Source organism: Electrona antarctica (assembly GCF_951216825.1).
Source record: "Electrona antarctica genome assembly, chromosome: 11".
NCBI classification, from domain to species: domain Eukaryota; kingdom Metazoa; phylum Chordata; class Actinopteri; order Myctophiformes; family Myctophidae; genus Electrona; species Electrona antarctica.
In genome coordinates this window covers 31,819,419-31,833,291 of record NC_136792.1, presented here as the reverse complement: position 1 = coordinate 31,833,291, position 13,873 = coordinate 31,819,419, and positions in this window count along the sequence as shown.

Here is a 13,873-nt window from a genome sequence, read left to right as displayed (position 1 = left end):
CTCAATGCCATTTTGTCTCTGACTAGTATCAATGTATGGCAATGTATGGTATTTTGCTTCTTTCAGACAATAATTCCATTATATCACAAGTTCTACTGTGACAAATGTGCATTATAGTATTATCTGCTTGACCTAGGTATGCATGTTATTTTATTTGATTGATGTGTAACATGTTTAAAACTATGAAGTGACTTTTAAGTCAATAATGGTGTTTTCTGAGGGGTAATATGATTACTGTGGGTGATCGAATCATTGATGTCACCCGACTCAGAGGGTGTGGTACAGGGGGGAGGGGGGAACAGAAGAAGAAGAGAGCGATCTCCTATAGGCGCCAGCTATATCACTGTTTAAGTCATAACGTTTAAGAGTAAGCTGTAGCCGAAAGTGACAAGCTGACGAGCTCAGCCGAGAACGGATTGAAGGAGCGTGTCGCAAGTCGCGGCGCTGTGGTGATGCCAGCATTGTATTTATGAATGGACTGTCGGAGCCTCCCCATGGCCAGCCGGGGCGCCTGATGGAGGGGAAAGGAACTGGTTGGAATAACGTGTTCCTTACATGCGCTATGTCCAACCGGGGAAACTCCCCTCTGCCAGGGGAAAAGATGCGGCTTGGACTCCTCATGCATTGAAGGAAACATGAGGTCTGTCCGTTGCTCTCCCCAGGGAAGTTTTGTTTGGAACTAAGGGACTACTACTTACTTGGGAGCATGCGAAGAAGAGGCCTTTGGGACACGCTACATGGACTCTTTATTGTTTAAACTTAAAGTGTCAGTCTTTGGTAGCATTCTGCCTTGCTTAGAGTAATTGTCTCCACCAGGCCGAAGGCATGGGGAGAGAGTATGTTTTGCACTCCGTCCGTCCGTCCGTGTGTCCGTCCGTCCGTGTGTCCGTCCGTGTGTCCGTCCGTGTGTCCGTCCGTGTGTCCGTCTGTGAACAGCTAATCTCTGGCACCGTTGGCTTGATCGCAGCCATACTCTGCACACTCACTCCCTGAATGCCAGAGCTGAACCTCTGCCCCAAAGTGTTTACATTAGCCTGTTATAGCGCCACCAGGAGGCCGCTTTGTGCAAAACAAATGTTTTGACAGTACACCTACAGATTTTGTCCAAACATTACGCAAATTGGTACACAGTCTCTCTAGAGCCATTCAACGAAACCGGTCTTTCAGATTTTTCAGACTCCATCCTGATTGGCTAAAATTGGCTTCCAAAGTTCGCAGGAGTGCTCCGTTTCAAACAAAATGCTGCAAATCATGAACACATGGTGTGATTTCCGTGAAATTTTGCACGCACATTCCCACTAGGTCGAGGAAGAAATGCCACTTGAATATTTTCAACTCAGCCTCATGGTGGCGCTATAACTGGTCGATTTGTGTTTTTACCTATAACTGCACCGATCTGTGTAAAACCATGTATGCACACTCCCTAGAGGCCAAGGAAAAACCTTTGCCTGGAATTTTTCACATCTGCTCTTTATAGCGCCACCAGGAGGCCGACATATGTAAAACACATTTTCTAATATTACTCCTTCAGATTTTATCCAAATTTCACGCAAATCGGTACACATGCTCTCCATAGTTATGTGATCATGTGATTTGTTTGATTTCTCATAATTATCCATCCTGATTGGCTACGATTGGCTTCTAAAGTTTTCAGGAGTAGCCCGTTTGGTACAAATCGCCAAAACTCCTCAACGCAGCGTCCGATTGCGGTGAAACTGTGCATGCCTATTCCCACTACTAGGCTGAGGAAGAAATGCCACTTGACAGTTTTCAAATCAGCCTCATGGTGGCGCTACAACAGGCCGCGTCTCTCACACACACACACACACACACACACACACACACACACACACACACACACACACACACACACACACACACACACACACACACACACACACACACACACACACACACACACACACACACACACACACACTTTATATTACTCCTAAACATTTTGCCAAACATCACACACAATCCTATCCTCCTGGTGGAGACCTGTGCCCAGAAGGGCACTTTTTCTAGTTATTTATTGTTTGGGGTTTGAATGCAATTGTGATCTATGGGGTTTCAAATGATATTGGAAATTGTTTGGGTTGGGTGGAGATATGTGAAATAATTATTGATTGATTGTTGATTTGCTTGTTTATTTATTTTGTTAGTGAAAGAGATAGGGACAGTAGCCTATGTAAATCCCAACGTGTATTATGTATGTGCCATTTGCATTATGTATGTGCCATTTGCTTTGTCAATATTACTGATTTGTGGCTTGAAAATAAAATGAATTCCTGCCTAAAAACCTGCCAATCACGTTGTTTTTTCCTTTTAGATAATTCTTTGAGACATGGGGTATTTTGGGGTGTGGCCGGATCGCCATTCCTTCATGGCGTAAGAACAGCATAGCTAATAATTTGAATTTCATTACCGAGCGTACGTTTTTTTTGTTTGTTTTTTGTCATAGTGCAACATAATAGGTTGCATATTATGGGGAAGTACTGTGGTGGTCTACTTTTTGTGGCGTGGAGGCATCATTACCACTTCCCTCCACGCCAATGATGCCACAACAGTGGCATCAGATGCCAACAAGGACACACAATAGGCTGACAGCAGTACTGTAGGCTGGGCACAGGCTGGCGCTTGTTCCCGCGTTACTGTATTGTAGTGCAGTTGACAGTCAGCCACCGATGTTGTGAAAAATGAAAATGGGACTGCCAAATGTTCGAAACTTTCTGCGAGTCTGCCAATAATCATATTCTTTGAGACAGAAGAATAGTTATACTTTCAAGGTGAAGGCCGATTATTAAACAATCATTGTCAACATCATCTCTGTTGAAGAGAAAGAAACACAAGCATGCACGCACGCACGCACGCACGCACGCACGCACGCACGCACGCACGCACGCACGCACGCACGCACACACACACACACACACACACACACACACACACACACACACACACACACACACACACACGATGGCAAATAGGCTTCTAATTAGTATTACCATGCATCAGTCTACACAGCATGGTTAACTTGCTCGTTATCAAAATCAAAAGCCTAAGTGGAACGGAAGCCCGTTCCTCTGCAGCAACACTTCTTTCCCAGACAGATCAGATTATCAATTATTTTTTTCACCCTGGGAACGTACGAGAGTTATTAAAACAGATAACTGCTTATCGTGGGGGGACCCAAAAGCAATAAGAGCTAGACCCATTGTGCTCACCAACCAACCCACAGATTTGGGGATAAGATGGGGGAGGTTGAATGCTTTTCAAGAAGATACAAACTCACAGAGTTGAGGCAAAAGTATACCAGATGCGGCGGAATAGATATTTTTCTATTGAACTATGCTGTATGGGATGCAGCACAAGCACAGCTTCCCTGCAACCTCACAGCTCTCATAGTCTTTTCAGAGCTGCTAACCTCATCTTCACCCTGCAGTGCACATCCTTACTTCAGTCTGGAACTCTTGTCACGATGAAAACCATTCTGTGACAGACTCTGAGATCACAAACCCCCTGAACTAGAGTGTAAATATGGTATACATATTATTACATATATAATATAATTATAATTAGTATTTTGTTATTAGAGGGACATGATAGATAATACACAGATATTAAATGGATATGAACAATATGACATGCTACTGGGAGGAGGCTGTGGGGGTGCGGAGTTTTGTTCAGTGACAAGCTGTCATTTAGCAGCAAGATGTTGAGAATGATTTTCGGTCTGCTTAAATAGACCTGTAGATTGAACCATTAGGCTTGGCCTCTATGCCTGGCTGAACTGCCGTGCTGCTCCATTTCACTTGGTTTTAAACTTACATCACATTAATTCCTTTACTCAGTCCCAATACAAGCTGTAGTAATGATCATCAAGGTGACCTTGGTGGAAAGTGCTTGCTTGAATACTGCCTTCTGTGTTGCCTGTCTCTCTCCCTCTCTCTCTCTCCATCTGTGTCATGCTATGGTGGTTTGCCTAAAAGGTTTGAACGGTCTTTCTACTTTAATGGGCCTGACACACGCACATATCTTGAAGCAGGCCTTTCTCTCAATATGCGTCTCTCTCTCTCTCTCTCTCTCTCTCTCTCTCTCTCTCTCTCTCTCTGTGTTGTTCTATGTCCTCCTTTCGCCTATAACCCCCCCCCCACACACACACACACCTGTCAGTTTTGTCATTTACAGTTGTGCTTTGTGTCTTATCTCCCCAACCGCTCCCCACCTGTGGTGATAGCCTGCATGTGACTGGGGATATAGGAAGGCTAAGCAATGAGGAAGAGCAGATGAGGAGAGCAGTGCTTTATCATTGCAGATAGTATTTCCTGTGGGAGGTGTAACGGCCGATGGTTATTACATCGGCCGATCCCTGCCACATGCCTACCTACCTACCTACCTACCTACCTGCCTGGTGTGCGTGTGTGCGTGTGTGTGTGTGTGTGTGTGTGTGTGTGTGTGTGTGTGTGTGTGTGTGTGTGTGTGTGTGTGTGTGTGTGTGTGTGTGTGTGTGTGTGTGTGTGTGACTGTGTGTGTGTGTGTGTGTGTGTGTGTGTGTGTGTGTGTGTGTGTGTGTGTGTGTGTGTGTGTGTGTGTGTGTTTTGTGTTCTCATATAACAGCCGAGTGGCTGAGAGGAGAGGCTGGTTGCAGTTGTCTCTATTGCAGTAAATAGAGACAAAGAGCCCATAGTAAGAGTGTCACTTCGCTCGACTCCAGCCTGCACGCTTAACTGCTCCATCCGCCATGTGCTATAACTTATACTGCTTCCTCTTCTGCTCTCTGATGCTGTCAGTCTCTGTCTCTCTCCCTCTTTCACCTCCTCCTCTCTCTCACACACTCTTTCTAGCTTTATCATTCTCTCTCTCTCTCTCTCTCTCTCTCTCTGCAGTGCCTCAGGCCTAGTTTTCATTGCTGCTTAAAGCGATGTCTCTGCTCTAGCTGTGGAATAGTTTGCACCAGCTAGTTTATATGAGGTAGTTTCTATTGCTAAATGGCTAAATGTCTGCCAAAGCCTACTTCAAAATAAGAATAGCGTCGGAATATTAACATTAACAGTTACATGTTTTTTAATGAATAACAGTCAACGAACCACTGTAGAATGTATCAGGAAATATGCTGTAGAGTGTAGACATTAGCATTATTATTATGAAGGGACTTTGGTCCATTGTTATATTTGTCTTTTTGTTTGTTTTTTGTTTAATCTTCCACCAAACAATGCAGTTCTGGCTTAAGCGTGCAGTCGGTTTTCGCGAAACTTGGCAATATGGTAGAGGGCTATGCCAAATGGTGAGGATGCGAAGCCCACAACCATGGGCCAAAGGGTGGCGCTATAGCCCTCAATTGAAAGTGCAAACTTTGAACGGGCATAGCTCATGAACCATTTGACCGGGTCCGTCAGCAATAACACTTCGATACACATTCGTCTATTCATGCTGAACAACTTCCGTGGTCTGACTTTGACCTCTGACCTTGATCACCCACTATTTTGAATTATAAATAATTTCTTCTGTCAGCGCTCCAGACATAACTGTGCAGTCGTTTTTTACGAAATGTGACAATATGTAGAGTTCTATGTCACCCTGCTTAGACACGAAGCTCACAACCATTGGCCAAAGTGTGGTGCTACAGCGATCAATTGAAAATGCAAACTTTGAACAGGCATAGCTCATGAACCATGATGTGTCAAATTTGAGTACAGAGACTTGGTGCCTTTATAGATAGACAGATCCTAGGGGTAACGATACATTTTAACAGCGATGTGATGCCCATCATGATACATGGTTGATGATATATGTTTCAATTTCCTTTAATTGATTAACTATTTAGCAAATAAATTGAATCTGTGTGAAACGTATAGTATGATAGTACAGATGTTTTAAGGGAAACATTTAGTATGGAAATAAATTAGTCAACACAGTGATTTTCTGTCAATTCCATGGACATTGTATTTGAACAAAAAGTTATTTTTCTTCGATGCAGTTTGGCCCATAAGAGATCCCTATACTCATGCACATCTGAAATACACACATCCCGTTCACTGCCATTCTATGCGAGCGAACCGGTGGAGCTATAGCTTGTTGACATGCCTGGAGTGGACGAACTGCAGGCACCGGCACAGTTGTTTGATTCCTCAGCATGCGTTGGCGATGCCACTTCAGTCATGCATGTATTACAGACTGTGTGCCCTTTACTGTGTGCATTGAATAACGTAGTGCACGACAGTTGTGAAGTTACACAGTCCAATTAGTTTTGTGTGACTGATTAAATCAGTCATCACAAACCCTACATTCCTCCCAACACCTAAATGAGGCTGGGGAGGGGGGGAAAAGGCTCTAACAACACCCCTAACAGCATTGCCCTGTGCCCCCCAAACCCCCCCCCCCCCCCCCCCCTGCCCGCCCCCCTTCCCTTCCCTCTCAGAAACCGGTGGCTTGGAGATTCTGACCTGGCTGGCGGAGCTGGCTCTGGGCTTGGGCTGCCGCGGGGGCAGCTTTGATGGGCTGGGAGGAGGCTTGGCAGCTGGATCACGATGAGTCGCCAGCCACAGGCAGTCGCCTGTGATGGCCGCCCGTCACTGCACTGCTTCACCAATCCTCTGGTGGGCACCACCAGACTTAAGCCATTGCAGGGCAAGGGCTGGATGTTGGCGATAGTACTCATCCCCCAGAGGATGCTGCTGGTTCTCAGACTTCTGGGACTCATAGCTCAGTGACTGTTCCTCACCAGGGCGCTTTGCTGCCGTCCCCTGAGGATGCTGCTGGTCTCCACACTGCTGGAGTTGGTACCCGACCTGATGGCCAGACTGCTGTCATGTAGCCAGGCTCTGCTGCTCCTCGTCAGCGCCACTTGGCTGCTGTCTTCTTAACCATTGTGAAAAGCTCAGCGCTAGGACAGACAGCCAAGGTTTTTTGGTCAAAGTTTAGGGGGGGAAACTTTCAATATTGTGTATACTAAATAAAATATGGCCATGTGACAGACCTTCACCTTGTAACCATGACCTTTTCAACCTAAAGTTTAATCATATATCTTCAGGACAGACTGAACATTTCCTATAGTTTCATGCAGCCCATCTGTTCTCAAGTTGCAATCAATCAATCAATCAATCAATCAATCAATCAATCAATCAATCAATCAATCAATCAATCAATCAGACCTGGTTATAGGGCATCAGGTAGGTTATAATCAGAGCGTGAGATTTCATAGAATTTTTTTTGCGAGTCGCCATTCATTTTTGTACTTGAAGATAAGACAATGACTATTTACAGCTTTTCCTCCAAAACTCTCTAGCACACGCACGCACACACGCACGCAAACACATACAGACATATGCCCTAAGGATGTGTTCTAAACACATATATTAAGTTAGGTATTGGGGCAGTATTGTATTATGTTCTGCATGCCAAGGGAGTTGTGCTCTAATGGACAGTTTCACAGGCATGGATTAAGGCTTGCCATTAGACTCAAATTCTTATTTCAACACTCAGTGCCTTTGCAGATTCAATATCAGATAATGCAGTATTGATTTGGGAGACAGGCTGTATTAACATCTTCTTTTAGTCTTTTAATATGTAGTATAGTCAGCTAGTTTCATTACATACACGTTAGGCTATGTCTGAAATAAATGTGATGGGAGGAAAGGAAGGAAGCCGAATGGGCGAATAATAATAACTTAAACCCATTAGAAAACTTGGTTTAATCATCACATGTGTTACATCAAGGAAGTGGTCATTCACATTTGATGAAACATACATCCCGATGTATATTAATCAATTTTGACCTGAGATCAGATTCTAAAAAATGTCTTCTACATCCTGACAGTTTTCTAAAAAAGCTATGTTTCTATGTCCGTCGTTCTTCGATTTTTCAAAAATAGCAGACCTACAAGTTCATAGCGCGCCACTCGGTGGCGCGCTATGAGCTTGTAGATCTGCTATTTTTCAATGGCTAAAGCATAACATAATGCTAACACCAAAAGGGGTTCCCCTCCAAAATGGGTTAACATAGGGCTGAGGGAACATAGGCACACTCCCCTTTCCTGAGGATGTGTGGTCACTGTGGTGTGCTGCCAAGCAGCAGGTGTTTTTGTGCCATGGAGATGCCATTGCCCATTTGTATTGACTATCATAGTACATTGAATGGTGTGTGCGTGTGCGTGTGTGACGGGTGTGAATGCGTGCGTGTAATGGGGGGGGGGGGGGCACTTTGTAAATAGTTGATGAGGTCTCATTGTAATTGGAGTAAATATTTGATGGAAAGAAGAACAGAACAAAGAAAAGGGAACAGGGGCTGATCGACAGGAAAGTGACCTGTTTTTTTTTGTCTCTGACAGGTTGAGTGCATGATGCACGCATAAACACCCATTCATCTCTATCTCTTTCAAACAGTCTTGCATAAACAATCACGCATACACTCACACACCCATAAACTCTCTTACTCGCACACATGCATGCACGCTCACTCTCGCAGGCATGCACATAGACACAAAGATATACTCTACCCTAAGGATGTGTTCTAAATACAGTACATTCAGTTAGATATTGGGGCAGTATTGTATTATATTCTTAATGCCAAGGGAGTTGTGATTTTCCAGACAGTTTCAAAGCATGGATTAAGGCTAGCTATTAGACTGCAATTCTTATTTCAACAATGATTACATTTGAAGATTCACGTTGTCATGGGCCCTATATCAGATAATGCAGTATTGATTTTTGGGCCAGGGTGCATTAACATATATTCTGCATCTCTTTTAATAAAGTATAGGCAGTCAGCTAGTTCCATTACACTGATCCCTACACCACACTTCCTTAAACATGGGGTGTCATAGTTTAGTACTTTTTCTGTTTTGCATGTGCACGTCTATGAAGTTTTATTTTTGGTTTCTTACTTTCTTCCTGAACGCTGAAAGCCTTTGAGTCAAAAGGCCAAATCGACAACAGCTATGGGCGCAGCTTCAGTTCAGGTTGGTGGGGCTAAGGAGAAAACCATGTATAGGCCTACTTAAAGGGACACTTCCCCCTTTTTGCAAAACAAATATATGTTAATGACGTTTAGAAGATTTAGAACACTTTCCTGGGGGTATTATGTGGTTTTAAATATTTTAGATTTTAGAAGTGAGCCCATTGTCTCTGATGTCATGGACAGTTGGACACTGGGCTCACTTACTTCCTGGACTACATCAAGGAAGCTTTGAGAAGAGAAGTGGTCACGTGACTGGGCACTTTCATGGACGCTTTCATGGGAGCCAAACTCACACCGGAAGTTTGGCAGAATGCACTGGAGTCAATGAGAGCTCAGTGACCAGCTCATGAACAAACATTATTTATGAATGACCTTTTGTAAAGTAAAATAACAATAAGTTCTGGAAAATAACAGAAGACATGTAACACATTATTGTCTGCTGTGTTGCTTTTCGATGTGTACACTGTGTAATTTGCATATAGGTATGGTATCTAAAGAGCACAAAGTACCTTTCTGAACGTACCAAGTATCGCAAGATTTCCCACCGTTTCCTGTCTGGCAGAATAATCTCGCGATACCTTGGAGCCAGAAACGATACCTGCTGCTGTTTAAATCCTCAAATAAAATGTACTGTGCACTCTGTGCACATCGAAAAGTAAGTGATTAGAAAACCACCTGAGGTCTCAATTGTTCAGAAATAATGTTTGTTATGAGCTGGTCCAGCCGGCTCCATTCACTGCCATGTATTCATTGCACTTCCGGTGTGAGTTTGGCTCCCATGAAAGTGTCCATGAAAGTGTCATGGCGCAGCCCAGTCACGTGACCACTTCTCTTCCTTCTCAAAGCTTCCTTGGACTACGTTGTCTCCTTAGAATATATGAATAGAGACGGCACACGGAGGAAACCCTGAGGCGAAATGGACATAGTGGCCGAATTTGGTATTGCAGTTTGGACCCAAATCGTGAATGTGCTGGTCCGTTGACTATCATTGCGCACGTTCATGATGACACGTGAACGCTGTTTCATACGTGAACGCACATGAACACGTGCAATGATAGTCAACGGCCAGCGCGTTCACGATTTGGGTCCAATCCATCCCAGAATGCACTCTGTTCCTACCCGGAAGGAGGAGTGAAATCGCCTCAAGTGCTTTTGAGCAACTTAATGCAAGTGGATGGGAGGAGAAATCTGGTGCCGTCTCTATTAATATATACTCTAAGGTTGTCTCAGTAAGACAGCCCTCCCCCTATCCACAAGGAGGAGCAGTGCACCAACGCATTCACTTTGTCGGTGATTTCCTACTGGGATCCCACAATGGGCATAAAAGGGACACAGACATAATAATTGCAGGGTGGGGCATGCATTTCCAACTTGCATCGTTCTAAGTAGGCCGGTGACCAACGGGCACCGCTCTAGTAACAATAAAACTAGAGAACCAAGTAAACATACATAGACATACTGCAATTCTTCAGATCCAGATTGGAAGTCATTATCAAATTGTAGGTGAAAAACCTAAGAAGATTTCTATGTGTGCCATGCATTTTTTTTAACCACGTTTACATAGTTGTGCAACTTATGCCCCAGATGTTGGCTACTGCAACATTAATAAGAAGGAAGTTCCATTACTTATCTTGTGCACTCACCATTGCCAATCCAGACTTTAGAAAGGAAGAATCCCCAAGTAAGTATACATACAGGAGGATGCTTGGCTGAGTGGCATATCCATTGATCATCCTGGCAGTGTGAGCAATGGTATATTAAGGAGAAGACTAACCCTTGGAGCAAGATACAGACCTTGTCCGTATGAACACAAGCACGACCATGGTTAAACAACTGCAACAAAATCTGCAGTGAAGAAAAGCTTCTTGCTCTGGAGGAGGCATTGTGCTCATCGAGGAATTTAAGAGGGCCTGAGTGCCCACTTAAGAGTTCGCAAAGTGTCCAATATAATAACTTTCAAAGCCAAAAGAGAGAGAGGCAGAGTGTGTGTGTGTGTGTGTGTGTGTGTGTGTGTGTGTGTGTGTGTGTGTGTGTGTGTGTGTGTGTGTGTGTGTGTGTGTGTGTGTGTGTGTGTGTGTGTGTGTGTGTGTGTGTGTGGTGTGAGCTGATTTGTATTGCAGTAAAGTGCTCATTGAAAATGTATGAGTGCCAGCCACTCGATCAAGAAGGTACACATTGCTGGAAAGTCTTTACATAAAAAGGCTGTAATGGAGTAGCTATGCATTGGCTGGCCAGGAAGGAATAAGGAGAGGGACAATACTCAAAAGTGTGCAGCATTCCTCGTTGTTCTCAATTTTCCTGCGTTTGAACCTCATCTTACAATGCAAACGTAGAGGAAAGAGAAGATGATGGATGTGTACAGAAGGTAGGGAGGAATGGATGGAAAAAGGAGTGGACGAGAAGACAATATAGAAAACTATACCTGACACTTGATGATAGTTGAATCACACATTAGCATGCAGCACTTGCATGGAGGTGCATGTGCTTGTAAATGGACGTAAATGCAAACACACGCCACACGCAATATCTCTCTCTCACACACGCAGAGACCACCTGTGCTGGTGTTAGGGGAACTCTTTAGGCAAGATGAACAGAGATCTGTCCCATTCATCTCCTACATAACGAGGGGCAGTTGCAGATGGTTCCAGACTTTCTGGCACAGAGCTCAGAGAAGCTGGAGCAGGCTTGATCTTCTATGTGTGTGCCTGAAAGAGAGACAATGAAGGAGGGAGAGTGAGAGAGACAGACAGAGAGAGAGGCTTGTGGCTAATGAGACCAAGGGACACTCAAGCACACAGCCACACACAAGAAAACACGCTTAAACACACAAACATACGCACGCACGCACAAACCTGCTTAGCAGGCAGCCATGAAACATGGCTCAATATGGTGAAAGGTATCCAACCAAAACTCACTGGCCTCATTTCCTCAGCTATACTTTACAACTGATTTGATTGATGTCACTGATTTTAACATCTAACTGCAATCCGTGTGACGGATTAATTGTGTACGGTACATTTCCACATACTAGCCTTGCTGCAAATAGCCCTCCACTACCAAATAACTTCCGGGGGTCTGACACCATTTTGCGTATTTTGCGATGGACTCATCCAATCCACGATTGACAAGATATTCATCTCATTGCCCAACCTTACTGTATGCCTTTGTTATTATTGGGGAAATTCTATTGTATTGGGTAGGCCCTAAAATTATGATCACAGGGAATGAATGAGGAAGGGTAGTTCTTATTCCAGTAGTGGTTCCGGCCTGATGACTACAAACCAGTGACTACAACATGACGTAAGATATCATCCATCTCTTTGGATCAAATAGCAATCTCAGCAAGGCAGATGGCTTCTTGGTTAGAGTGGGTGACAATATCATCACATGAAAAGATGGAATTACCTACAGTTGGAGGCCATCGATATTGTCCTTTTCTTTTTGCTGAGGTTTGCGTGATCTGCGCAAAAGGACAGTTAACCCATTTTGGGCGGGAACCCCTTTTGGTGTTTTAAACATTATGTTATAATTTAGCTATTGAAAAATAGCAGATCTACAAGCTCATAGCGCGCCACCGAGTGGCGCGCTACGAGCTTGTAGGTCTGCTATTTTTGAAAAATCGTGAAAATATTTATTTCAGAAAACTGGAGGATTTAGAAGGATTTTTTAAAATTTTGAGGTCAGGCCTAAATGGGTCAAATGATAAGGGACAATATCGGTGGCACCCAACTGTACCTCAATCAATCAATCAATTAGATTTTATTGTCACTTCCACAATATACAATACCATCCTCCACAACTCATGATGCTTACCAATTTTAAAAACAATAGACACATTAAAAAGAGGCAAAGAGCAGACAACATTGGCAGGAGAAAGTGCTGATGCATTCAAAGTGCAAAAAGGTAAAGTGCTATTCATCTCTCAGGATGTTGGCCTTGGGGGCAATATGCGGCGAGCATTCCGTCTCCTGATGGTTTGGAAAGACTGGGTGGGTGGGAGGGTTCAGTCATTATGCTCATGGCCTTCCTGACACACCGGTCTGTATATATGTCAGCTATGGGGGGAGGGGGGCATCTGTGATCTTCTCCGCTGCTCTCACTATCCTCTGTAGGGACTTGCGGTCAGCATCTGTACAGTTCCCATACGAGACAGTGATGCAGTACGTCAGGACGCTCTCAATGCAGGTTCCTGTGTAAAATGATGTCATAATAGAGGGGGGGAGTTCACATTTTTCAGTCTCCGCAGGAAGTACAGGCATTTCTGGGCTTTCTTGGTGATAGCTGAGGGCCAAGTGCACCCCCAGGAATGTAGTACTTTGTACCCTTTCCACAGCAGCACCGTTGATGGTAAGTGGGGTGTGCACACCATAGGGCCTCTAATGACCATCTCCTTGGTCTTATCCACATTTAAGGACAAGTTGTTATCGTTGCAGCACATGGCCAGTTTCTGCACCTCCTCTCTGTACTGTGTCTCATCGCCGTTCGTGACTAGACCCACCACTGTCGCGTCGTCAGCGAATTTGATGATGTGATTGGAGCTGGACCTGGCAGAACAGTCGTGAGTCAGTAAGGTGAACAGGAGTGGACTGAGCACAACCATGGGGGGAGCCGGTACTCAGTGTGATGGTGCCAGAAATCCAGTTACAGAGAGGCATGTTGAGACCCAGTGTGGTCAGCTTCCCAATCAGCTGCTGGGGGATGATGGTGTTAAAAGCGTAGCTGAAGTCAATGAACAGCATTCTGACGTATGTGTTTCTCTTGTCCAGGTGTGTAAGGGCCAAGTGCAGGGCAGTATTTGGAAAAATGCAGTATATATGTGTACAATATCCTAGGGGATTTCCTTCTGCTAATTGGCGCAGTGGATGCTTACATTTGGGCTAACAAGGGAAATGTGACCTCTTTTCAATCCTAAAA